The 25,594-nt window shown below is 49.2% G+C and overlaps 1 long non-coding RNA gene across 1 annotated transcript; it reads left to right on the forward strand.

The window, feature by feature from the left end:
• Window positions 1–19,366: 19,366 nt before the first annotated feature.
• On the forward strand, window positions 19,367–25,072 carry LOC123328612. The gene is made up of 3 exons (XR_006543541.1): window positions 19,367–19,697; window positions 20,453–20,595; window positions 24,190–25,072. It is a non-coding gene; the product is annotated as an uncharacterized LOC123328612 (long non-coding RNA).
• The last annotated feature ends 522 nt before the right edge of the window (window positions 25,073–25,594 follow it).

A 25,594-nucleotide genomic window follows, 5' to 3' on the forward strand; every position in this document is an offset into this window, starting at 1 on the left:
CTTTGAAGAGGTTTGCTCGTGCCTGTTGCCTGGGGTAATGACGGAGGGGCCCGTGGCAAGAAGACCAGTTAGGCAATAATGGACTTGGGATCCAGATAGGACTGCTGGTGGCCTGGACTAAGATGGGAAAGGAAACACAGGGAAAACTAGATGGACTCATGATATGTTTTGGAAATAAGCCTCCCAGAAGCTGTAGATGGATGGGGTCGGGGGTGGGGTGCAGGGAAGAGAGGAAGAGGGCCCTGGAAGGGATACCCAGCCCTCTGGCCCTATTGCCTGGTGGGTGGCAGGGCCACTTCCTGAGGTGGGGAGACATGCAGATAGAAGGGCAGGGGTGGGAACCCAGTTTGGGACATGCTGGGCTTGAGGCGTCTGCAGATTGCCAGGAGGCAGCTCCAGACTGCCTGGCAGTCTCAGACCATCTGATGAAGACCGTCAGTCCTTCCATCACTGGACAAAGTCTGAACAGTGGACACTGGGGCACCAGGCACAGCTCTGGTTCATTTTGTAGCTTCAGCATCTAGGAAAGTGCCTTGCACACAGGAAGTGCCCAAGGAGAAGTGGTGTATGAATGGAGCTGGACTACCATGAATGGGTGAATTAACTCATGACATGATGTTCAGTTCAGTCGCTCAGTCGTGTCCGACTCTTTGCGACCCCATGAATCATAGCACACCAGGCCTCCCTGTCCATCACCAACTCCCAGAGTTCACTCAAACTCATGTCCATCGAGTCGGTGATGCCATCCAGCCATCTCATCCTCTGTCGTCCCCTTCTCCTGCCCCCAATCCCTCCCAGCATCAGGGTCTTTTCCAATGAGTAAACTCTTTGCAGGAGGTGGCCAAAGTTTTGGAGTTTCAGCTTTAACATTAGTCCTTCCAATGAACACCCAGGACTGATCTCCTTTAGAATGGACTAGTTGGATCTCCTTGCAGTCCAAGGGACTATCAAGAGTCTTCTCCAACACCACAGTTCAAAAGCATCAATTCTTTGGTGCTCAGCTTTCTTCACAGTCCAACTCTCACATCCATACATGACCACCGGAAAAACCATGACATGATGCTGCTGCTGCTGCTGCTAAGTCGCTTCAGTCATGTCTGACTCTGTGCGACCCCATAGACGGCAGCCCACCAGGCTCCCCCGTCCCTGGGATTCTCCAGGCAAGAACACTGGAGTGGGTTGCCATTTCCTTCTCCAATACATGAAAGTGAAAAGTGAAAGTGAGGTCGCTCAGTTGTGTCCGACTCATAGCGACCCCATGGACTGCAGCCTACCAGGCTCCTCCGTCCATGGGATTTTCCAGGCAAGAGTACTGGAGTGGGGTGCTATTGACATGATGAGTGCTTAATAAATAGCTAAGCAATTCTTTGACTCCTCTTCTCTCACCCTGCTAGTCAAAGATTGCTACAGATGTGACTTTCTACGTGTTTCTTTAACCAGACCCTAGTCATTTAACCATATTTACAGCAACCTTTAACTGAATACCTACTGTGTGTCAGGCACTGTGTTAGTCCCTTTAGAAGTATATTATTCTCATTGAACCCTCCCCCATTTGACTTCCTATAGCACTACTACACCAACCAGCTTGTGATCTCCCTGGCTTCAGTCTCCACCCTCAAACCTGTCCATCATACTTCAACCAGGGCTTGAGAAGAATCAAAATCTGATCTGTCCTCCTCTGCCTGAATCTTCAATCATCTACAGGATCAGGACCCATCCCCTTCCCACAGCTTACAGTTCCCTGAGTCCTAGGCCTGCATCATCTCCCACTGTGCCTCATCTGGATCTCCACTTGCCCTTCCACGGAGCACCCAATGCTGCTTCTTGCTTCCGTGCCTTTGCTGGCATTGTGCCCGCCTTCAGGTCTGCCCTTCGTGGCTCATCCACACCATCAAAGGCTCAGCTTTTCATACCAACCTGCACTCCAGCACTAGCTGCACTGGGACCTCACTGGGCTACCGCCTCGCCACTCCGTGTTGACTTCATCAGCACCTGTACATGATAACTTTTTCAAATGCTAATTTTGCTTTTAGTGTACAGGATCATTTCCAACTTGTCAGGTCTGGTTGTTCCTTAGTCACAACTGAACATGAAACAACTGGGCAGCTTTTCCTGACTGTCAGGGCAAGAGCAGGAGTCAGAGGTGCTGCTCTTCCTTTGGCTGAGCTTTCATGGGAATGAGCTGCTGTGTCCAGAGGATATGTACATGCCAGTAGAAAGGGGTTCGGGGCCCTTATCCCTTACAAATCCCAGTGTTTCATTCTCACCCAGGGCATTCCCATCTGGATCCTCCATCTCTATTGGGGTTCAGGGACTTCTTTGAGTTTTCTTGCTCCTACCCAAGCAGTGGGGGACTGAACCTTCATGTCTGGTTGAGGGTTCTCACTCCACTGGGCAGGGGTCTGTCCTAGATGGTCAGCTCATGGGCCAGCCAGCCTCTCAGACAGCACAGTGTGGACCAGCTGGTGCTGCTTTAGGGAGCTCAGTCTTAGGAAGCAAGAGCCCATCAGGGCTGCAAAAAAATGCTTTTCCACTGCCTGGTGGGATCACATGGCCTTGGGGTTCAGGATCAACTCCAACTTCGTGAAAATGACCTTAGATGAACTGGTGATCTCTGATCCTGCGCTGTCCTGGACAGACAGACATGACCCCATGGAGAACGGACGCCTGACCAGCTGCTCACTCAGCATCACTGGCCTTTCTGCTTTGGTTACTGCAGTTCCGCTCAGGGACGGGGCTCCTGATATTCTTGGTGAAATGCAGTCCCCATAACTTTTACTTATTGAGACTTATACTTTGGCCCCCTGATGTGAAGAGCTGACTCATTGGAAAAGACCCTGATGCTGGGAAAAATTGAAGGCAAGAAGGGAAAGGGGTGACAGAGGATGAGATGGTTGGATGGCATCATCACGTCAATGGACATGAGTCTGAGGAAACTCGGGGAGATAGCGATGGACAGAGAAGCCTGGGGTGCTGCAGTTCATGGAGCCGCAAAGAGTCGGACACGACTGAGCGACTGAACAACAGCTGATGTGACACGCACTGTAGTAAGTGCTTTACAAATATTAAATAATCGAATCATCACAGTAATTGTACCAGGTGGGTAATTATTCTCCCCATTTTATAGATTTAAGAATTTGAGGCCAAGAGAGGATACGTGACTTGCATATAGCCACACAGCCAGTAAGTGGCGGGCCCCAGCAGGCTGACCCCAGAGCCATACTCTGAGCTGTCTGGTTCAGATGCTTCAACCAATTGCCTGACTCATGTCTGTCTACTTGTCGGTCTCACTTAGAACTGAATCTCGTTGCCCCTTATCTGCAATGCTAGCATGCAGTAGGTGTTCAAGCCTTCCTGAGGAGGAGCCAATTGGTAACCTTCCTACTTTGGATAGGAGAGCCGGAGGGGAAGAAATGCTTTTCATTTTATGGCGTTGGGCAACCGTCTATCTTCCATGATCACATTCATTTTTACAACACTGCTGGGTGTGGATTATTAGCCTCACCTGCCAAATGAGGAACGCTTGAGGCTCAGAGAGGCTACAGAATTTGCCTAAATCACCCAGCAAGGAGTTGGCAGAGCTGGACATAAACCCCAGTCTCCTGACCATAAGCCTTGCCCTCGTTCCACACCACTCGTCAGAAATGGGGCCAGGGAAGACGTGGCTGAACCCAAACCCCATCCAAGGGGCATGGAGGCACTGCTGAGTCAGGGGTCATTAATCACTCCCTCCCCTAGCATGGGGGGCGGTGGTGGGGGAAGGCTTTAGGGACAGAGGTCTGCTTCCGGTCCTCTCAGCCCTCAGGGTCTGCCGCCTCTTTAGGGCAGGAAACTCTTCCTTGTCACAAAGCTCTAGCTTCCCCCTCTCCCTCCACTCCAGGCCACTCCCCTCCCTTGTCCCCCTCGAGGGTCCTGGTAAAAGCATCCGCTTGTCAGTGTAAATCTGCAGGGTTCAGACCAGCAGCTGGAGATGGATGGGCAGGAAGCAGTAACAATGGATGAAAGACCCTCTGTGCCCAGGTGGGTGGGGGAGGGAGAAGCAGGAAACAGAAGCCTCCCTCCTAGGAGGCCAGGAGCTGGCGGGCGGGAGGCCTGGGATGCCGGAACCTGCGGGGTTTATTTGGATTCCCCAAGGACCCAAGCTGGGAGCCCTTCCCAAACATCGGCCCAGCTCAACTCCGTGGGGGTGCCAGGTCCCCGATGTGTGTGACAAGAATGTGGCTCCCAAGCATCACTGCTGGTCCCCTGGGCCTAGCACAGGGCCAGCCAGACAGTAGGGGCTTGTCAGTTGAATGAATTAATCTGGCACTACTATTAATAATAACTGAAGAGTTGTAGTTTTACCTTTCTTTTCTTTAAGAAAATGAAAAGGATATCCAATTATCGCTTTTCCCCCTTTGGAGATTTGACACAAACTCTTCCTTCTGCCTGGTATGCTCTTCCCTCTGCTTTTTGCAAGGTCAGCACCTTTTCTAAAAAGCTCTTCAATGAAGCTTCAGGACCAGTTTTGACCCTCCCCCCTCAGCTAAGGTAACCCCCTTTAGCCCAGCACCCTGATAATTTCCTTCAGGGCACTTACTGTAATTAGAAATCTTCCCACTTAATATGTAGCCTTATTTTGTAATCCCGTGTCTCTCTCACCAAAACACAAGCTCCCAAAGGGCTTTTTATTCATGATTGTATCCCCAGGGCTGGGTACTTAGAAGATGCTCCATAAACAGTTGGTAAATCGGTAGAGATGAACAACTGAATCCCTGCAATCATGTCATTCACACCTGATGCTCTGCAATCTGCTTCCTTGAAGAGAACAAAAGAGTCTTGCTCTTGCATAGAGGGTTGTAAAGCCCCAAGCCACAGCGAGTGGCTAGTTCCCAGGTCCATCAGTTTATGATCACAGATCATTTTAGGGCTTTGCTTTCCCCACAGCAGTTGTATCCGAGTGTGCACAGGGGTGGGGGAGAAAGGCTCTACGTGGGGAATGCCCACTGTCAGCTGCTGTGGATACTGGGGTGGACAGGGCTGGTTCCAGCCAACCCACCCATTTCAAAGATGGGAACATCAAGGCCTGGAAATGCCAAGGCCACACACACACACATCAATCCAGAACTTTGTGAGCAGAGAAAGCAATAGAGTCGTAGATATGTTGAGTCCTGAGATGTGTTCATTCATTGAACAGATATTTATTGAGCTCCTATTGTGTATTTGACACCGTGCTAGGAACTGAGGAGTGGGCAATGACTAACGACTGTAGGACTCAATTAAGTTAAAAGGCCCAGCCCACTCAACATGGAACTACCTCAATGGCCCCCAAAGCAAGTCCTACTTGGCCAAGTGCAAGAGCTAGATGTGAAGGACTTCCCTGGAGGCCCAGTGGTTAAGACTCCATGCTTCCAATGCCAGGAATGCACGCGTTAGATCCCTGCTCAGGGAACTAAGATCCCACATGCCATGTGGTGCAGACAAAAAAATAAAAATTAAATAAAATAAGGGAGAGAGAAAGAGCTGGGTGGGGGACAGGGAAGAACTCTAGAGTCTCAGGAGGCAGAGAGAAGGATGGTTGATCTGAGGCTGGACAGGGAGAATCCGAAATAGAAGGAAGTGCTGACTCTGACTAAGGAGCCAGCTCAGCCAGGGGCTGACCCTCTCAGGCATCTGCTGTTGCCAGCTGGGTTGGGATGATGCCCAGAAATGCAGTGTCTTCACATGGACCAGTTTGTACTATCTCAACCGTGTGGGACCCAGTCAGGAGAGAAGGTCATTCGTTCACTCTGGAGACTCCTATCTTAATATAAGATTCGCCAAACCCTGTACAGCCTGGGAGTTACTGAGCTGAAGGAGACATAGGCCCCTCCCTAGTGGGGCACAGACACACGGATAGGCCCTTCCAATCCCAAGGTCCTGGCCACCTCAAGGCAGCACAGGTCAGCACGTGACCTGTGACACGTGACCCGACTCCCTCTTCTGTCTACACCTGCAAAATTGGGGATGATTAAGAATTTTGGGGGCTTCCCTGGTGGCTCAGATGGTAAAGTGTCTGCCTACAATGTGGGAGACCCGGGTTCGATCCCTGGGTCAGGAAGATCCTCTGGAGAAGGAAATAGCAACCCACTCCAGTACTCTTGCCTGGAAAGTCCCGTGCATGGAGGAGCCTGGTAGACCACAATCTGTGGGGTCGCAAAGAGTTGGACACGACTGAGTGACTAAACTTTCAAATTTTCAAGAACTTTGGAAGACCTGGCAGACCTGGGACTAAACTCAGCTCCACTTCTAGAACAAGTGACCTAAGGTCGCTGGACCTCAGTTCCCTCATCTGTAAAATGGGGATAACAGTACCAGCCTGTGCGGTGCTGTAAAAATTTGATGAAATCAACTACAAAGCTCTTGGTTTATAAGTGCTTAAGAAATGGTAAGCCAAAAGCAGGCTCCTCTTTTCTGTAGAAATGCTGTGCACTCAGATAGCCTGTGGGCTGCTGTTGCAGTTAACACTTTTCACCACCTAACAAGCTCTAGGCATGCACTGGGTCAGTCGGTTGTGCAACAAACATGTATGGAGGACTGGCTCTGTGCCTGGCCCAGCACCTGGCCCCGAGGGAGCAAATGTGAATGAGGGTAAGCACCAGCCCTGACCCAGGAGCTGCCCGCTATCCAGGGAAGAGGATCACATACAGTAATCCACTCATAACACAATATGACCCTTGTTATTATAGATTCCACCCGAGGCTCAGTAGCCAATTTTCTCAGGCGGCCTCCTTTACACCTCACAGTGGTCCTTTACAAGATACATGATGTTATGCCCATTTCACTGATGAGCAAACTGAGGCTTGGAGAGGCCATTTCACCTGCTCAGGGTCACATAAACTTGGACTGTCGGTCTATCTGCAGAATTCTTGCTCTGTTTCCTCACAAGCATCGGGCACACAGCAAATCCTATGTCTTCAAAGTCCCATGCGAATGCTGGCCCATCCAGTCAGTGAACACATACTGCATCCTTGCCAGGTGCCGAGCCCTGTCCTAGGTACGCTGGGAGTGGAGAGGAACAGGGCTGGGTCCCTGCCTCCACCTCCAGCCAGCAAAGAGGTTGACGTGGGGCATGCTGGGGCTCTGCCCCCTTGTCTTCTTGGTGACACTGCCAGGGGGCTCTTTGGCACTGGTTCTGCTTCCCCACCCCCATCAAAGTGCTCATAGCGCTGCTGGGACAGGCCGAGGGAGGGAGGCTGTGACAGCGTCAGGCCCCCAGGGCCACCATGTCCGCTCAGCGCAGCTCTGACTCACCACCCACACCTGCCACCGGCTTCAGGCAGCCCTGTGGCTGGAAATAGACCAGGGGAGAAGGGCAGGAGCTGGAGGGGGGAGGGGAAGGGGGAAAGGGGGAGGGGAGGGGGAGGGGGGAGGATTCGGGGAGGGGGGCCAGGAGGGAAGGGAGCTGGGAGGTAGCACCTGCAGACGAGGCTGTCATTTCCACTCTCCCTGCCAGGAAGCAGAGAAATGTCATCCGATAGAGCCCACCCGAAAGAGCCAGACTTAGGGATGCTCCTGGGGGGTTGAAGACCCCCAGCCTACCTGGGAGGCTGTCCTGGGAACAGTGAGGATTCCACAATGTTCAGTGGTTATGGGCACTTACTGTGTGCCAGGCATTGCCCTAAGTCAGTCTCTGCATGTCTTAGTGATCTCATTGAATTTTCACAGCTCCTCAGGAGGTTGTTACTGTGATTAAGCCCATACTGCAGATGAGGAACTCGAGAATCAAGAAGAAAAGTAACTTGCCTGAAAACCACACAGCCCCTGGACTGGGCAATGTGGACCCTCCTTAAGCTCCCCCTGCCAATCCCAGCTCAGATGGCTCATTCCAGGTCACACATGCCAGCTCTGTTGCCATCTGTCCTGCCTGTATCTCCTCCCTTCTTTGCCAAGGTAAGGTCTCCCTTCTTACTGCTCTGGTAGGCAGAAGTTAAACCACAATCCTGGACTTTGCTGGTGGTCCAGTGGCTAAGACTTTGCGCTTCCCCTGCAGGGGGCACAGGTCCAGTCCCTGGTCCAGGAAGTTTGGCATGCCTCGCAGTGCAACCAAAACACAAAACAAAACCCCCCCACAATCCTCCCTTCTTCCCTCCCTGTCTCAGTTCTGTTCAGCTTTCAGCGGGAGCTGATCACCTTGCCCTCCCTACCCCTCGGTCCCCTCCCCCATCCAGTCTAAAACCCGCCATGGCTCCCATGACCCTCCAGATAGAGTGTTTTCAAGGACTTTTGTAAACCGAGCCCTGCCCACTTCTCCAGCTTTATAGCTCACTGATATTTGCTTGGGCAAGTCAGGGCACCTCGCGGGGCGCTCTCCTGGCAGGCTGATAACAACTCTGTGCGGTGAGGAGTGAAGGAGATGATGCGTAAAGAGTGCCCAGGAGGGCACTTGGTGCACAGTTGGTGTTTAGTAAACTTCCCTGTCCCACCACCAGCTCTTAGTCAGAGTCACTGATGAGTGAAACCGTCTCCGCTTTCAGCCAGCCTGGGGTCAAGGGCTTCGTGGTGGGCCAGCCAAGGGCTGTTAGCACGACTGGAGTTCATCCGTTTAAGAAATTCTGAAAGGCTTCAGGGCAGCAGGAACAAGGGTAGGGGTGGGGAGGTAAAGGAACCGTTGATGAGAATGTAAAATGGTCCAACCACTGTGGAAAACAGTATAGTGATTCGTCAAAAAACTAGAAGTGGACTTGCCATATGATCCAGCAATTCCACTTCTGGGTATATACCCAAAAGAATTGGAAGCAGGGTCTCAAAGAAATATTTGAAACCCTGTTCATAGGAGCATTATTCATAATAACTAAACACGGAAGCAACTCAACTATCCAGCTATGGGTGAATAGACAAACAAAATATGTTCTAATGGAATACTATTTAGTCTCCAGTAGAAAGTCATTTCCAACACAATGGTACAGCATGGAGGAACCTTGAGGGCATAAGTGAAATAAACCAGTCACAGAAAGACAAATAACCATATGACCCACTTACACAAGGAACTTAGAGGAGTCAACCAAATTCATAGACTCGGAAAGTAGAATGGTGGTTGCCAGGGCCTGGGATGAGGGGGAGTCATTGTTCAATGGGTCCAGAGTTTCAGTGTTACAAGATGAAAAGAGTCCTGGAGACGGAAGGTGGTGAGCACATTGTGAATATAGTTAATGCCACTGAACTATATATTTAAAAATAGTCCAGATGGTAAATTGTGTGTTTTACCACGATAAAAAAATTGGGGGTGGGGGGGAAGGGCAAAGGAAGCCAACCTTCATAAGAGGATCTTTTTTATCTTTAGCACAACCTGGAAGTTAGATAACGCACGCGCCAAGTCGCTGCAGTCGTGTCCGACTCTTTGCGACCCCATGGACTGGAGCCCACCAGGCTCCTCTGTGACCATGGGATTCTCTAGGCAAGAATACTGGAGTGGGCTGCCATGCCCTCCTCCAGGGGATCTTCCCGGCCCAAGTCTCTGTGTCTCCCGAATTGGCAGGTGGGTTCTTTACCACTAGCGCCACCTGGGAAGCCCAGATGTTAGATATCCCCACGCTCTAGGAGGGAAAAGGGAGGTAAGAAAGGTGAAGGTTCACCAGATGTCAGGGAGAGAGCTGGATCTTCAGGCCCTGGAGCCTACACTCTTGCCTTGTCTGCCCCCAGCGCCTGGGGATGGACAGCACGGCTGTAGGAGACGAGGTCCTGGGGTGGGAGTTGGGGGTGGGGAATGAAGAGCTTGGATGGAGGCCTAAGGCAGGACGGATTCCAGCTCTCCGGCAGGTATGCTTGCAGTGAGTGGAGGTGAATAGCTGGGGTGAGATCATCTGTGACCAGCAGAGACACCTGGACCTGAGCCTTCTCCCTTCGCCCCATTTCCCAGATGAGAAAACTGAGGAGCTGTGCCTCGCCCAGGCCTCCATGATGCAGTGGGCAGGCGGCCTGTGGGAGGGAAGCTGAGGGAAGGAAGGAGATGCAGGGTATGCAGCAGCTGCCTCCTCTGCCCGCTTGCCCACCTGCCGCCGGCTCCTCCCAGGACAATGCCCCCACCCCGGGGTTTGGCCTAGTCCCCTGACTTACAGGTGGGAGTGACTCAGGCCCCGGGGCCCCGCTCTGGTGGCCCTGGCCCCTGGGCCACAACGGAGCTCTAGGCCTCTCAGCTGTGATGTCAGGGCCCTTCCTTCCTCCCACATCTGCTTGAAAAGGTCACCTATTTTAAACTCTTTCTCACCCCACCCTGTCCCTCCCCGCCCCCCCAACAACCCCCCAAAGAGGATGAATTTTTCTAACCTGTGTCAACAGTTCAGTTCAGTTTCCTAACAGCTCTCTCTCCTGGTGCCCATCATCAGGGCCTCCACCAGAAAACCCCAGCCCCGGCAGACTCCCCCAGATTGCAGGAACCCACCCTAGCTGCTTTTCATTTGATAAAGAATTCCCGAGCAGGCTTCTCTGGTGGCTCAGGGGTTGAGAATCCACCTGCCAATGCAGGAGACACGGGTTTGATCCCTGGTCCAGGAAGATCTCACATGCAGTGAGGTGATTGAGCCTCTCTGCCACAACTACTGAGCCCGTGCTCTTGAGCCTGGCAGCCGCAGCTACTAAAGCCTATATGCCCTAAGCCCGCGCTCCGCAACAAGAGAAGCCACTGCCGTGAGAAGTCAGTGCACCGCAACTAGAGAGTAGCCCCTCCTGCTGAAACTGGAGAAAGCCGGTGTAGCCATGAAGAACCAGCACAGCCAAAAATAAATAAATAAAATTCCAAAAAAAAAAAATCCCCGAGTCACTGTTGCATGCCAAACTCTGTCCTCGGGCCCCAAGGATAGATCCCTGCCTTCCTGGAGCTTACATTTTAATGGAGGTAGACAGACAACAAATGGATGAGTCAACAAATATAGTAACAAGATAATTTCTAATGGTGACCAGTGCTCTAAAGAAAATAAAACAGGCTGAGAAGTTAGTGACTTGAGTAGCTACTTCATACAGAGTAATCAAGGAAGGCTTCTCTGAGGAGGTGACAGATTTGGGAAAGAGCATGCCAACGAGAGAGAACAGCAAGTGCAAAGGCCGTCAGGGGGGGAATGGAAAGGTACGTTACAGTGGGGGTTCTCTACGTGGGTCCCCAACCAGCAGCATCACTGGGGAACCAGTTAGAAGTGTAGGTTCTCAGGACCCACCCCAGACCTACCAAAAAACCTATATGGGCAGGCTGAGTTTTTAGCAAAGTCCTTCAGGTGATTTTTTTTTTAAGAGTAGAGCAAAGAGTCGGACATGACCGAGCGACTGAACTGAACTGAACTGATGTCTTTTATTTAATTTTAATTTTTTTTTTGCCACCCCGGCAGCACATGAGATCTCAGTTTCCCAAACCAAGGATTGAACCTATGCCCCTTGCAGTAGAAGTGCCGAGTCTTAACCAGTGAACTGCCAGGGAATACCCCCTCCAGGTGATTCTGACGCACCTTAAAGTTTGAAGTTCATTGCACTGGTGCTCAGGAAGAAAGCCGTGTGGCTGGAGTGTGGTGACGGGGAGAGGGGTACCCCGATCCTCAATTTAGCCCAGCCCATCCATTCACTGCCCTGATTCCTCCTGGCCTCACCATCCTGGCCCACCAAGGCAAAGCTGAAAGTCCTTCCAAGGCTCCCCGTTACCCTCTGGATTAAATGAAAACCTCTCACCTGGGCTTAGGAGGCTGCTTACGATCTGCCCTCAACCACCTCTCCAACCTCATCCCTCAACCTTCTCCCTCTCAAATCTTAATGCTCTTAAATATAGATGTGCCGCCACTCCTTCAAACATACTGTTCCCTTTGTCTGGAATCCTGTTTCTCTGCTTCTTCATCTGGCTAATTTTCATCCCTCCTTCAAGCCACAGCTCAGGATTCACCTCCTTCAGGAAGCCCTCCCTGATTGCCTAGTCAATGTTCGGAAACCCACCTCTCTGCTTCCACACCAACCAGCCCCCATGCTTCCCCATCATTGTGTTTATCACATAGGTTTGACATCATCTGGGGGAAGAAAGGTTGGTTTTTATTTTTATTTCCAGTTTTATTGAGATGTAGTAGGCATATAACATTTTATTAGTTTCAGGTGTACAACATAATGATTCGTATATGTATATACTGTGGAATGATTACCACAGTAAGTTCTTTTTTCCCTTTGGCCACGCTGAGAAGTATATGGGATCTTAGCTCCCCAACCAGGGATCCAACCCGAGCCCCCTGCATTGGAAGCTTGGAGTCTTTTCTTAACCCCTGGACACCAGGGAAATCCCCCCACAGTAAGTTTAGTCAACATGCATCCCCTCAGGTAGTTACGATTTTCTTTTTTTCTTGTGATGGGAACTTTGAAGAACTGCTTACTCTCCTAGCAACTTTCAAATAAACAGTACAGTAAATTTCAGCCATCAAATTGCACATAACATCCCAAGAATTTATTGAAGTTTATACCTTTTGACAATCTTTATCCAATTTCCTCCATCTTTGCACTGGTTTTTAAATGAATATTTTTCTATTTAATTACACAGATAATGTGCATCCCTGGTGGCTTAGACGGTAAAGAATCTGCCTCCAGTGCAGGAAACCTGTGTTCTGTCCCTGGGTGGGGAAGATCCCCTGGAGAGAGAACGGCTACCAATTCTGGTGTTCTTGCTTGGAGAATTCCATGGACAGAGGAGCCTGGTGGGCTACAGTCCATGGGGTCGCAAGGACATGACTGAGCGACTAACACTTCCACTTTCACACAGGTAATACATGAACATGTACTTACTATACAATTTTCAAGCATGTAGATACAGTAAAAGTCCTCCTCATGGATGCCAGTTTGCTGTCTGTTCATTCATACATTTTTGGGTGCATTGCGAGCATACACATAGGTATACAGAAGTTTCAGTTTCATTTGCGTTTTTTTTTTTTCATTTATAAAGTGAAAGTGTTAGTCTCTCAGTTGTGTCTGAGTCATTTCGACCCCATGGACTGTGGCCTACCAGGCTCCTCTGTCCATGGGATTCTCTGAGCAAGAATACCAGAGTGGGTTGCCATTCCCTTCATCCGGGGATCTTCCCGACCCAGGGATTGAACCTGGGTCTGCTGCATTGCAGACAGTTATAAATGGAATCATATGAGTATGAATTGTCCCATAACTTTTCTTTACTTAACAATGTCTTGGAGGCCACCCATGTTAGAAACCTTTACTGTTTTTAACTACCATGCTGCTGCTGCTGCTGCTAAGTCGCTGCAGTCGTGTCCGACTCTGTGCAACCCCAGAGACGGCGGCCCACCAGGGATTCTCCAGGCAAGAACACTGGAGTGGGTTGCCATTTCCTTCTCCAAGGCATGAAAGTGAAAAGTGAAAGGGAAGTCGCTCAGTCCTGTCCGACTCTTCGCAACCCCATGGACTGTAGCCTACCAGGCTCCTCCGCCCATGGGATTTTCCAGGCAAGAGCACTGGAGTGGGGTGCCATCGCCTTCTCCTTAACTACCATATGATAACCCCAAATACGACTGTACTGTGTATTTTAGCCATTCCCTAAATGTATTAATCATGTTTTAAATTTTCTGTATTTTGTGGTGCTTTCACATCCTAGGGTCTTGCTACTCCTGGAGAGATTGCTCTTCCCAGGCTAGCATTTTTGTAGAGGTGGTAAACATAGTGAACTTGCCTGAGAACATCCCTTTCATATAAAACCAACCCCTGTTTAAAACCCATATCCCCAGCCACCTCCTCTATCTAAGTCTCACACACCAAGTCAATACTTTCCCTGCCCTAACTCACCCCAGGGCCAGGTACTGGATACCCAGGAAACCACCCGTATAGCCCAGAGCCTGCTAGCAGGCAAACTAGCAACCCTAAGCTTGTTCGGACTTGCCCACCCTCCCTCAACCCGTTCCTTCCAAGGCAAACCACAGTACAGGCTCTGGGCCATGACCTCCCTCGCTTCTTCTGCCTTCCGCCTGACCCCGGCGCGTCCTCACGTGCCTTTGTGTGGTGTAATATGTCCTTCCTCTTTGGAACTGTAAGTCACGGAACTCCTTTCAGTGGCATTGGCCTCACTGTGTTGTCACACAGTCACCTCTGTAAATTAACGCGATACAATCAACACACAGAATGATGGACATCTAGAGCTTTTCAGTTTTCCACTGCCACAGAAAAAAACTGCAATGATCCTCTTGTATCTGTGTGTGTTTCTCTAGGTGGTGGACCTGCCAGAGCTAATTACCTAATCACTGTATGGGCGACGCCCCTCCCAATCCGAGTCCCTGCCTGCTCCCCTCACCTTGCAGGTCTCAGCTGCTGAATCACAGAATGAATGAGATGCTCTGGAATGGTTTGGTGAGTACCAAAGAAGCTCTGCGGCAAAAAACATATTTCTATCCGCTCTGTCCCCTGAATTCCCTCCCATGTGAGCCTACGAATTAACCTGGTCAAGGGAAATTTCCCTGGAAAGAACATGGCCAGAAAGTCAGTGAGAACTCTTGTCAGAATCGTGCTACAGGGGAAGGACACGGGGAGCTTCCTGTTAGTGAGCACTTGGAGATTTGTGGGGAGTGGCCCTCGGACATGGCAGAGAAGCTCCACGCCCCTTCCCACGTACCTTGCCCTACCCATGTCTTCCATCTGTTCCTGACTTAAATCCTTTTATAATAAACTGGTAGTCTATGGATAATGTTGAGCTTGTGCCCTGGAAAGCAATGGACTTCCTGGAGCTTCTTTTCTGGGTCTTCCTTCTTCAGCCTACCCTGGGCTATTGCATTCAAACACGCCTGGCTTCCAAGCTCTGGTGACATTAGTCCAGGCTGAGGCTGTGCTGTGCTTCTCTTTGGCTTCTAAGAGATTGAAATATCCTCCTATCTCCCATAAAACTTTAAAAAAAAAAGTGAAAGTGTTAGTCATTCAGTCATGTCCAACTCTTTATGACCCCCCATGGACTATAGCCCTCTAGTCTCCTCTGTCCGTGGGATTTCCCAAGCAAGAATACTGGAGTGGGTAGCCATTCCCTTCACCAGGGGGTCTTCCCAACCCAGGGATCGAACTCTGGTCTCCTGCATAGCAGGCAGATTCTTTACCATCTCAAGCACCAGGGAAGCCTAAAGACTTCATTAAAGCATCTTTTCAAGAAAGAAAGAAGAAAAGAAAAAAAGGAAGGAAAGAAGAAACTGGTTTTGCAGTCAGAAGACCTGGACAAGTCCCTTTACCGCCTGAGTCTTGGTTTCCTCACCTCCCAGAGTAACTGTCAGAATATATGTAATACATACAATAATATAATGGCGGATGTAAAACCCTTCACTTATAGACGTGCTACAAACAAAACATGCTGTGTCTTCTCCATTTGCCCCCTCCCCCACCCAGGTTGGCTTTCCCTTTCCCACCTGGGGAAGAATCTGGGCTCCTCTGCTCTCTGGCTTCCACTTGGAATTGGCCAATTGAAGCACTGGCAGGAGATTGGTGTCTAAAGGAAGAGAGAGGGTCAGGTATTTTTGTCCTGCCTCCCCTTTCCCTGTTGGGATCCTCTGACTGTGTTGAACTCATCTCCCTAAAGCCACAGCTCCTTACCTGAAGCTACAATTCCCCACTCATTCCCTTTACACTTTCAGGGCTGTTGCTGGTCCCTGAGCACCCCTCTATCCCTTAACCATGCCCACCCCTTCAGAGATTCAGTCAGTTCAGTTCAGTCGCTCAGTCGTGTCCGACTCTTTGCCACCCCATGGACTGCAGCACACCAGGCCTCCCTGTCCATCACAACTCCCAGAGCTTACTCAAACTCATGTCCATTGAGTTGGTGATGCCATCCAACCATCTCATCCTCTGTCTCCCCCTTCTCCTCCTGCCTTCAATCTTTCCCAGTATCAGGGTCTTTTCCAATGAGTCAGTTCTTTGCATCAGGTGGCCAAAGTATTATAGTTTCAACTTCAGCATCAGTCCTTCCAATGAATGTTCAGGACTGATTTCCTTTAGGATGGACTGGTTGGATCTCCTTAGAGTCCCTTTATTAAACTCTCTCCAGGAGCCTCTTCCAGTGGGCCATCTGCTTCCTGGTGGAACCCTGACAGATGTAAGGAGCCACTTTCCTTTTATACATATATTTATGTATGTATTTTATTTATGTATTTATCGGGCTGCACCAGGTCTTGGGTGCGTCACTCGGGATCTTTGATCTTCACTGTGGGCACACAAGATCTTAGTTGCAGCACGCAAATGCTTACTTGTGGCGTGTGGGATCCAGTTCCCTGACCAGGGATTGAGCCTTGGCCCCTTGCATTGAGAGCAATTAGCCCCTGGACCACGAGGGAAGTCCCTTTCCCTGTTTTTATCAAGATATTCTCCCTGCCTGGCCCACACCCCACTGCAGAAAGAAGGTCCCTGTATCCCAAAGGATAGGCCCTTCTTGGGGAAGTCTTCAGAGGTGTGGAGTCAGACCCCAGCTGGGAGAGGAGTCCCTGCAGAGCGGCCTGCCCAGCTGAGCCCCATAGATGGCAGCCCTAAATGAGGCCTTGGTGCCCCAAACCTCTTCTTGAATGTTTCAAGATCAAGGTCTTATCTATCCAAGCCCCTTCTACCAGCCCCAGGATCCAGGCTCTGGGACCCTGACTCACACTAGTAAATCCATCCAGGACCATCCAAAATACTCTGAATCAGCATCTTCATTGATCCTGAGAGAGATACAGGCTGAATAGCATGAATCCTGAGGTCAGCTGGCCAGAAAGTTCTCTGTCAGGAATCAGTAGTCATAATAACAGTGAGCAGGTACTGAGCACCTACTATGTGTCCAGGAACCTTAGTTTCATTCGTTCATTCAGCAGATATTTATTAAGGCTCTCCTTATATGCAGAATACCGTTGTAATCCATAGGGATACAGCCATCAGTACAACAGATAAGAACACTGCGCCTTTGGAGCCCTAGGAGATGGGCATCTGGGACCTTAGTCCTTCAGTAAGGGTATTGTGCCAAAGGCACTCACCTGGTAAATGGGAGAGCTGAGATTTGAACCCAGGCTTCCCAACAGGAACTATCATCTTAGAAAACTACAGAAGGATTGAGGGCAGCTTGGGAAGAGCCAAACCCAACTCTCCCAAGAGACAAGACCTGGGAGGAGGATGTCTTGAGCCTTGAGGGGAGGGGCTGCGAGGCTCCCATCTGTATTCCAGATGCCTGCTGTGACTAAAATATAGGATCAGGGGCCCGGGGTGACACAGCCTGGGAAGGATGCTCTGCGAAATGATGCTCCTAGTTATTACTTCTTTGTAATTTCCTTCTTGACGCAAAATTTGTGAGTCACGGTCTCAGAACTTGTCTAGGTTTCACAATCCACACAGATGATTGCAGACACTATCGAGTCTCCTGCCAGCACTTCTGCCCCTCCTTCCCCTGTGGGGAACCTTAGGGATTTATTTTGGAAGGTTGGTGGGAGCAAGGCAGGGAAAGGTAAGCACAGGACCTCACGGGTCACTCAAGGGGCAGTCGTGCCACAGGTCTGGTCGGAGTTCTCCTTAAACACAGACATCCATTTCATTTGAGCATCTACCCCGGGTAGACAGTGGGTTAGGCAAAGTTGAGCAATGGTTGAAACCAGACCCTGGATTGACTAGATTCAAGTTCCAGCTCTACCACTTTCTGGCTGTGTGACTTCAAGCAAGTCAATTTACCTCTATGAGCCTCAGTTTCATTATGGGTAAAATGGTGGAAATAAAAAGTGCCCCCCCCACCCCCGACAGGATTGCTGTGAGAATGAAGCAACATATCTAAATGCTTAGAAGAGGACATAGCACCTTGTGAGTGTGCAAAAAGTGTTAACAGTTACTACCATCATCAAACACGTGACATGTTCGCATCATATTTGCATATTTGTAATAATAATGCAATTGTGATAAAGATGGATACTCGTGGTAGTCAGTTGCATCCCTCACCTGTCCTCTTGGATACTGACACAGCACCCTCCCTTAGCATGAATTCACTAGGTCCTCACCCCTTCAAGGTCTCAGTTCAAATAGCACCTCTTTAGAGGATTCTCTCCAACCGTCCAATCTAATCAGAGATGCACCCTGTTTATACCCTGTCACCCCTTCTATGTTCACCATAGAACTTAACATTCTCTGACCTGTTTCTATTGACATTTATTTATTTGTTTGTTTATGTTCAGCCTCGCCCATAAAAATGTAAGTTTCCATGACAGTGGGAGCCTGATATTCTGGTCCCGCCTCGATTCCCAAAGCCAAGTACAATGCCTGGCACATACCAGGCACTTAAAAAATATTTGTTCAGGGGCTTTCCTGGCTGTCCAGTGGTTAGGACTCGGTGCTTTTACTGCCATGAAAGAAAAGAAACTGAAAGTGAAGTTGACCAATTGTGTCCAACTCTTTGTGACCAGGCTACTCAGTCAATGGAATTTTCCAGGCAAGAGTACTGGAGTGGGTTGCTATTTCCTTCTCCAGGGGATCTTCCCTACCCAAGGATCAAACCCAGGCCTCCTGCATTGCAGGCAGACGCTTTACCATCTGAGCCACCAGCGAAGCCCATGACCCAGGTTCAATCTCTGGTCAGGGAACTAAGATCCCACAAACTGTGCCATCAAAAAAAAAAAAAAATTGTTCAAAGAACAGCTAATAAATCTGAGCTCCCCTCCACCCCTGTTTAACCACCATGTCTCTCCTTTGTACGGAGGAAGGTAATGAAGGCTCAGGGAGGCAAAATGATTGCTCATTTAGCCTCAGCCTTGCCTGTCTTAGTCACTGAGTGGCCCCACTTTGCATCTGAGCTGTTTCCCAGAGAGTGACGGGATGAGGTGGTGACTGTCAGATGTGGCAACCAGAGCTGTCTGCCCTCCACCCCGCTCCTGATAGCACCTGGCTTGTGGCAGGAGGCCTGGTTCCCAGTTCCATCACTGACCCGTTGGGTGACCGTGCGTGGGCTGCTCCTCCTCACTTGGCCTCAACCTCCCTTCTAGAAAATGAAAGCAGTAGAAGAGATCAGAGGGTTTTTCAAAAGCTGAGCTATAACTCACATACCACAGAAGATCAAAGGTTTTTCAACTTTCTTTTCTCAAGAATCTTTTTTACTAAACTTAAATTTTACATAAAGTCCCAATATGTAAACCAGACAAAAGTGGGGCTGTTTGGAGGAGTGGAGGGGTGGCTTGAGAAGCTGGCCTGCTTAGTGTACCCCTTCTTTCCACCACACTCCCCCGCCCCACCCTCAGTGGTCCCTGAGGCCCTTCTGCAGAATCCCAGGGCTTGGAGGAACCCAGTTTGAAAACCACTGGACAAGACTCACTCTTCAGGGTCCCTCCCAAGATGCAGGAGCCCTGGGAGGGAGGAGGAGCCCGCGCTCTCCCAGCTTGCAGATGGGAGTTGTTTCTTAAACTGCCGTCCAGCTGTCTCCCCCGGGTCATGAGAAAGAAGCCAAGGGCAGGCTCAGGGCGCAGGAAGTGGAGCTGGCCAGCTGGGAGGCAGTGACAGGCGTGGGTACCAGGGCCTCCTGGATGGGCTGGTGACATCACAACCCCAGGAAGCAGCTGCCCGAGAGGCCCCCACTGTCCCTCAGCCCTCCTCTGGGAAAACCAGCCACCAGCTGTTGTAGTCCTCGTCTCACTGTCTTGCTGTTCTGGATTGTCCCCTCCTGAACCATCATCTTCAATGCAGCAGACACGTCCTCTTGTTGATGACCTACTGTGTGCCAGAACCGCATTTTGGAACCCTTCACAGAACAGCTGGTAATCGCATGCATCCCCTTATATCATTTGGGCTTCCCTGGTGGCTCAGGTGGTTAAGAATTTGCCTGCAATGCAGGAAACCTGGGTTTGATCCTTGGGTTGGGAAGATCCCCTGGAGAAGGAAATGGCAACCCACTCCAATATCCTTGCCTGGTAAATTCCATGCACAGAGGAGCCTGGTCCATCGAGTCACAGAGTCAGACACAACTGAGTCATCACATCGACATCACGAAGTCGGGACCAGTACCAAGCCCACTTTACAGATGATGCAACTGAGGCTCAAATGGGCAAAATAGATAGCACAAGTTTACCCAGCTGGTAAACGCCAGAGCCAGGATTCAAACTGGTCTCTGCTTGACCCCATCTGTGCTCTTGTCATTATCACATGTCATTATCATGTCATTGCCACATGTCATTATCACATAGTCAGGTTCAGAGCCAAACCGTGCCAGGTGCAGAATTCTTCAGACATGGCAAGGTGAAATTATAACCCTCAAAGCCAGTTTCTTTTATTAATGGTTGAGTGAAGTGAAAGTGTTAGTCACTTAGTCGTGTCTGACTCTTTGTGACTCCCATGGACTGTAGCCCACCAGGCTGCTCTGTCCATGGAATTCTCCAGGTAAGAATACTCCTCCTTCAGGGGATCTTCTCTACCCAGGGATCAAATCCACGTCTCCTGCAATGCAGGCAGATGGTTTATCATCTGAGCCACCAGGGAAACCCTTATTAATGGTTACTCCTGGCCTGTTATTCAGGCTGGGCATGGATGCATGGAAATGGATTAGCACGCTCTCCGGCACCCCATAGATGTTAGCGATTACTGTGACTGCCCCTGTTCTACGTGGAAGGAAACTGAGGCTCAGAAGAGCAGAGTCCATTAGTGAAGACCATAGAACAGGTAGGTGCCAAAGCCAGGTCTATGAGACCCCAAAGTCAAAGCTGTTTCTCTCGAGCCCTGAATTTCTTAGCCAGGATTAGAAATTAGAGAGTCCTAATTAGAGAGTCCCTGATAGGCACGGGGGAGCCTGGTGGGCTGCCGTCTATGGGGTTGCACAGAGTCAGACATGACTGAAGTGACTAAGCAGCTACTCTCCTAGGACTGCTATAACAAACTTGGTGGCTTAAAGCAGCAAGAATAGCTTCTCTCACAGTTACAGAGCTGAGTGGTCCAAAGTCAAGGTGTCAGCAGGGCTGCTTCCCTCTGGAGGCTCAGGGGGCGAACCCCCTCCGTGCTTCTCTGCCTTGTGATGGTTGACCGCAGTCCCTGGTGTTCCTTGGCTTGGGGCTTCATGACCCCAGTCTCTGCTTCTGTCCTCTGTCTTCACACGGCCTTCTCTCTGTCTCAGGTCTCATTTTCCTTTCCCTTCTAAGGATGTGCTGTGCTCAGTCGCTTCAGTCATGTCCAACTCTTTATGACCCTTTGGACAATAGCCCACCAGTCTCCTCTGTCCATGGAATTCTCCAGGCAAGGATACTGGAGTGGGTTGCCACACCCTCTTCCAGGGGATCTTCCTGACCCAGGGATCAAACCCTCATCTCCTGAGTCTCCTGCATTGCAGGCAGATTCTTTACCGCTGAGCCACCAGGGAAGCCCATCTTATAAGGATATCAGTCCTTGGATTTAGGGCTCACCTTGAATGCAAAGCAGCTTTCCTGGTGGCTCAGCTGGTAAGGAATCTGCCTGCAATGCGAGAGACCTGGGTTTGATCCCTGGGTTGGGAAGATCCCCTGGAGAAGGGAAAGGCCACTCACTGCAATATTCTGGCCTGGAGAATTCCATGGACTCTATAGACCATGGGGTCGCAAAAAGTCGGACATGACAGAGTGACTTTCATTTTCACTTTGAATGCAAAGATGAGATTATTTTGACATCCTTACCTTAACTGGGCTTCCTTTTTAGCTCAATCGGTAAAGAATCTGCCTGCAGTGCAGGAGATCCAGGTTCCATCCCTGGGTTGGGAAGATCCCCTGGAGAGGGAAATGGCAACCCACTCCAGTATCCTTGCCTGGAAAATCTCATGGACAGAGGAGCCTGGTGGGCTGTAGTCCATGGGGTCGCGAAGAGTCGGGCACGACTGAGTGAATAACACACTTACCTTAATTACATCTGTAAACACTCCATTTCCGAATAAGTCACATTCACAGGTACAGGGGGTTAGAATTTGGACATATCTATTTTAAGTATTTTTTAAAATATCTATTTATTTGGGCATGCTGGGTGGCAGTCGTGGCGTTCTTCAGTCTTTGTTGCAACATGCAGGATCTTTAGTTGTGGCTTGAAGGATCTAGTTCCTTAACCGGGGATCAGACCCAGGCCCTCTGCATTGTGTACATGGAGTCTTAGCCACTGGACCATGGGGGAAGTCCCTGGACATATCTTATTAAAGGGTATAATTCAACTCACCCTGTTGCCACCCCAGGTCAGTAAATCTTCATGGAGCACAAAGCATGTGCCAGCCAGGGCACCAGCAGGCATGTTACATTAATTCTGCCACAGTCTAGTGGGAGGGGCAGACAGCCATAGATAACAGCAGAATGGTTTTTAAACTAAGTGTAGAAATAAAGCAGATGGACTCACAAAAGAGAACAAATAGTACTGTCTGGGGTGGAATAAAGCAGGAAGCATGGCATATGTCCTGTTAGTCAGTAGCCATTTGTTAAGCACTTACTATATGTGTAAGATATTTTAGGGGAAAAATATGTATATAAAAAAAAAAACAACAATGCGGAGTAGGAAAATGAGCCTGAACTTTAGCTTTGGAGGCAGAAAGACCTCAAAGGCAGGCTTTAACCCATCTGTGCCTCAATTTCCTCATTTCTAAAATGGGAATACACATAGCATTTGCCTCAAAGAGTTATTATTAGGTTTAAGTATTCAGTCTGAAAATATTTAACATTTTTCTCTGTGAAAGTGAAAGTGAAAGTGTTAGTCTCTCAGTTGTGTCCAACTCTTTCCTATCCCATGGACTGTAACCTGCCAGGCTCCTCTGTCCATGGGATTCTCCAGGCAAGAATACTGGAGTGGGTTGCCATTTCCTCCTCCAGGAGATCTTCCCAACCCAGGGATCGAACCCATGTTTCCCACATTGCGGGCAGATTCTTTACCAACTGAGCCACCAGGGAAGCCAGGCACAAAATGTGCAGGAAAGGGCTAGCCTGGCACCAAGAAAGCATTTAATAAATGTTAGTTCTTGTCCTTTTTCCCGATTCACAAGTTAGGTGAAGGTTCAGGACGGAAATACAAGAGAGGCCAAAGCAGGACAGGCTAAAAGCCAAGCAAAGAGCCTGAGATCTGTGTTTAGGAACTGTGACGGCACGGCTGGATAGGTTCCTGGGCACAGTGGGCTTTTGAATCAGACCCCAGAGATAAGAAGAGGAGGAGGGAAGACACCACGAAGCAATGGTGTGTGAACATGTGATTGGGGTGAGGAAACTCACTGGAGGAAAAGTAGGTCTGGCCCAGATGATGACCTTCCTGCAGGATTTTAGGGAGCAACTGAAGCATCATGAAGGGCAGAACTTTACTAAATTTAACACACAGGAAAACTCCAGGTGAGCAGGTACTTAACCATGTCACAAGCATTTGCATTTCTTTAAATTTTGCTCCAACTTTGGTATCAGTTTTTACGCAGGCCATTTCCTATAGGAAATAGTTCCCTATGTTTCTACTACATTTAACTCATCAGATTTTCCTATTCACAAAGCTCCTTGAAGGCTGGGGCCGGATCTTAGCACCAATCCACTTCAGGGCTTGGTATATAGTAAGTGCTCCATAAGAATTTCATTGAATAAATAAATGACTTTTATATTTCTGTTTTACGTAAGAACATGGCATTTTGATTGGTGCACTATAATTCATGCTTTCTGGACAAGTATAATATTGATAGCGTAATACTACCAGTATTATAGATATTGATACAAAGCCAGGTAGGATTGTTTAGCTGGGGACAGCTATTGGAATGATCAGCCTAGAATGCAGTAGGACAGAGCCATAGAGAGACCTTGCTAAACTACAGAACTCCCAGCTTGTGCTGTAAACCCATTAGGCCGTGTTGCTTTAAACTCGGAGTCAGCCAACCAAAGGTGGATGCAAAAGACTTTAAACAAGCCTGCAGCTTGAGACCTGAAATAGAACAGAAAGGGAATTCATAGGACTCAACCTAGTCTTCTGGAGGGAGCCCTGAGACCCGAGGATGCAGGCCGGGCTAACTCTATGTTGAGATAAGAAATGGCAGCTTCTTTAAGGTTTATTCTGGTTTTGGAGCCACCAGATCCAGTGGGTGGATCATGCCTTGAAATAGAAGCATCTCGAAAGGCCTGTGAATCATTTCTTAGTGCCAGCCTGAGAGGTTTCATATCCTGTTCTCAGAGTTACCTTGGGTGTTGTGTGTGTGTGTGTGCGCGCATCTGTGTATTGTTTTCAAGGGGGTTTGCTTAGGATTTGGTTTTGAAACTTTTACTTTCTTTTAATAGCTTCTTTTTTTTTTTTAAGCTGGAAGAATTTTTGAAATGGCTTTTGCGAGAAAGTTCAAACCCTGGAATGACTAAGTCTCTGGAAGAATTTGGACTTTGTAAGGGGAATTTGTTTGTATTTGGTATGAATCACCCAGTCACTGATTTCTGCAGCTAGAAGATCTTTTGGAAAGCTTTTAGGTCAACCCCCTCATTGTACACATGGGGAAACTGAGGCTGGGGGAGGGAAAGGGGTTCAGCTAAGGCCACACGCAGTGTCAGAGGAAGTGATGAGACCAGAACACAGGTCTGACTCCTGCAGCCAGCTTCAGCTTTGCAAGAAGCTCTCGAACACCAGTCTATACTTAAGTAGGCACATCTTCAACATCAGTAAAGGAACAGAAAGATAAAGAAGGTTCTGAGGAGGCAGAATTCACTCAGTAGAGGGATAGAAGGATGGGGAAAGGAATGTATAGAGGTATCTTGCGGGCATTACTGCATCTAACCCTTCCCAGATCCTGTGAGAGCAATCGTTCTCAACCAGGGTTGACTGTGCCCCAAGGGGATATTTGGCAAGGTCAGGAGGCATTGTCATTAGGAAGGGAGATTGCTACTGGCATCTCATGGATAGAGGCCAGGGAGACAGCCTAACATCCTACAATGGACAAGACAGCCCTCACAACAAAGAATTATCTGGATCAGTAGCATCAGAGCTGAGAAACTCTGTTGTCTGGAGAGCATTCTTCTAAACACACCCCAACTTAACAGTAAGACAGCCGAGGCTCAGAAGGTACAGCTGCTTACTTACTGTGGTCCTGGGCAAATTACTTAACCTCTCTGTGCCTCTGTTTCCTCATCTATGAAATAGAGATAACAGTACTTCTGTCAATGGTTGTTATAATGATTAAATACATTTTTATAAAGTGCTTAGAACAGTGCCTGGATGTTAATACTTAATATACCAAGTATTATATGAGCATATGCTAAAAATAAGAAAAAATAAACTTGCCCAGAATACACAGGCAAGTAGAATTGCTCGGTTCAGTTCAGTTCAGTTGCTCAGTCGTGTCCAACTCTTTGCGACCCCATGGACTGCAGCACGCCAGGCATCCCTGTCCATCACCAACTCCCAGAGCTTGCTCAAACTCATGTCCATTGAGTTGGTGATGCCATCCAACCATCTCATCCTCTGTCATCCCCTTTTCCTCCTGCCTTCAATCTTTCCCAGCATCAGGGTCTTTTCCAATGAGTCAGTTCTTCACATTGGGTGGCCAAAGTATTGGAGCTTCAGCTTCAGCACCAGCCCTTCCAATGAAGAATTGTAATGAAAGCCTAAAGACATTTAAGAGTACAGGGACTAGAACACGGGAACCCTTCTGAGGGTGTAGGGCCCTGAGAGCAAATAAGGCACGTGGTCATCCACGTGGCATCCTACATCTCCCTGG

The sequence above is a fragment of the Bubalus bubalis genome, chromosome 2 (genome assembly GCF_019923935.1).
Source record: "Bubalus bubalis isolate 160015118507 breed Murrah chromosome 2, NDDB_SH_1, whole genome shotgun sequence".
Taxonomy (NCBI): domain Eukaryota; kingdom Metazoa; phylum Chordata; class Mammalia; order Artiodactyla; family Bovidae; genus Bubalus; species Bubalus bubalis.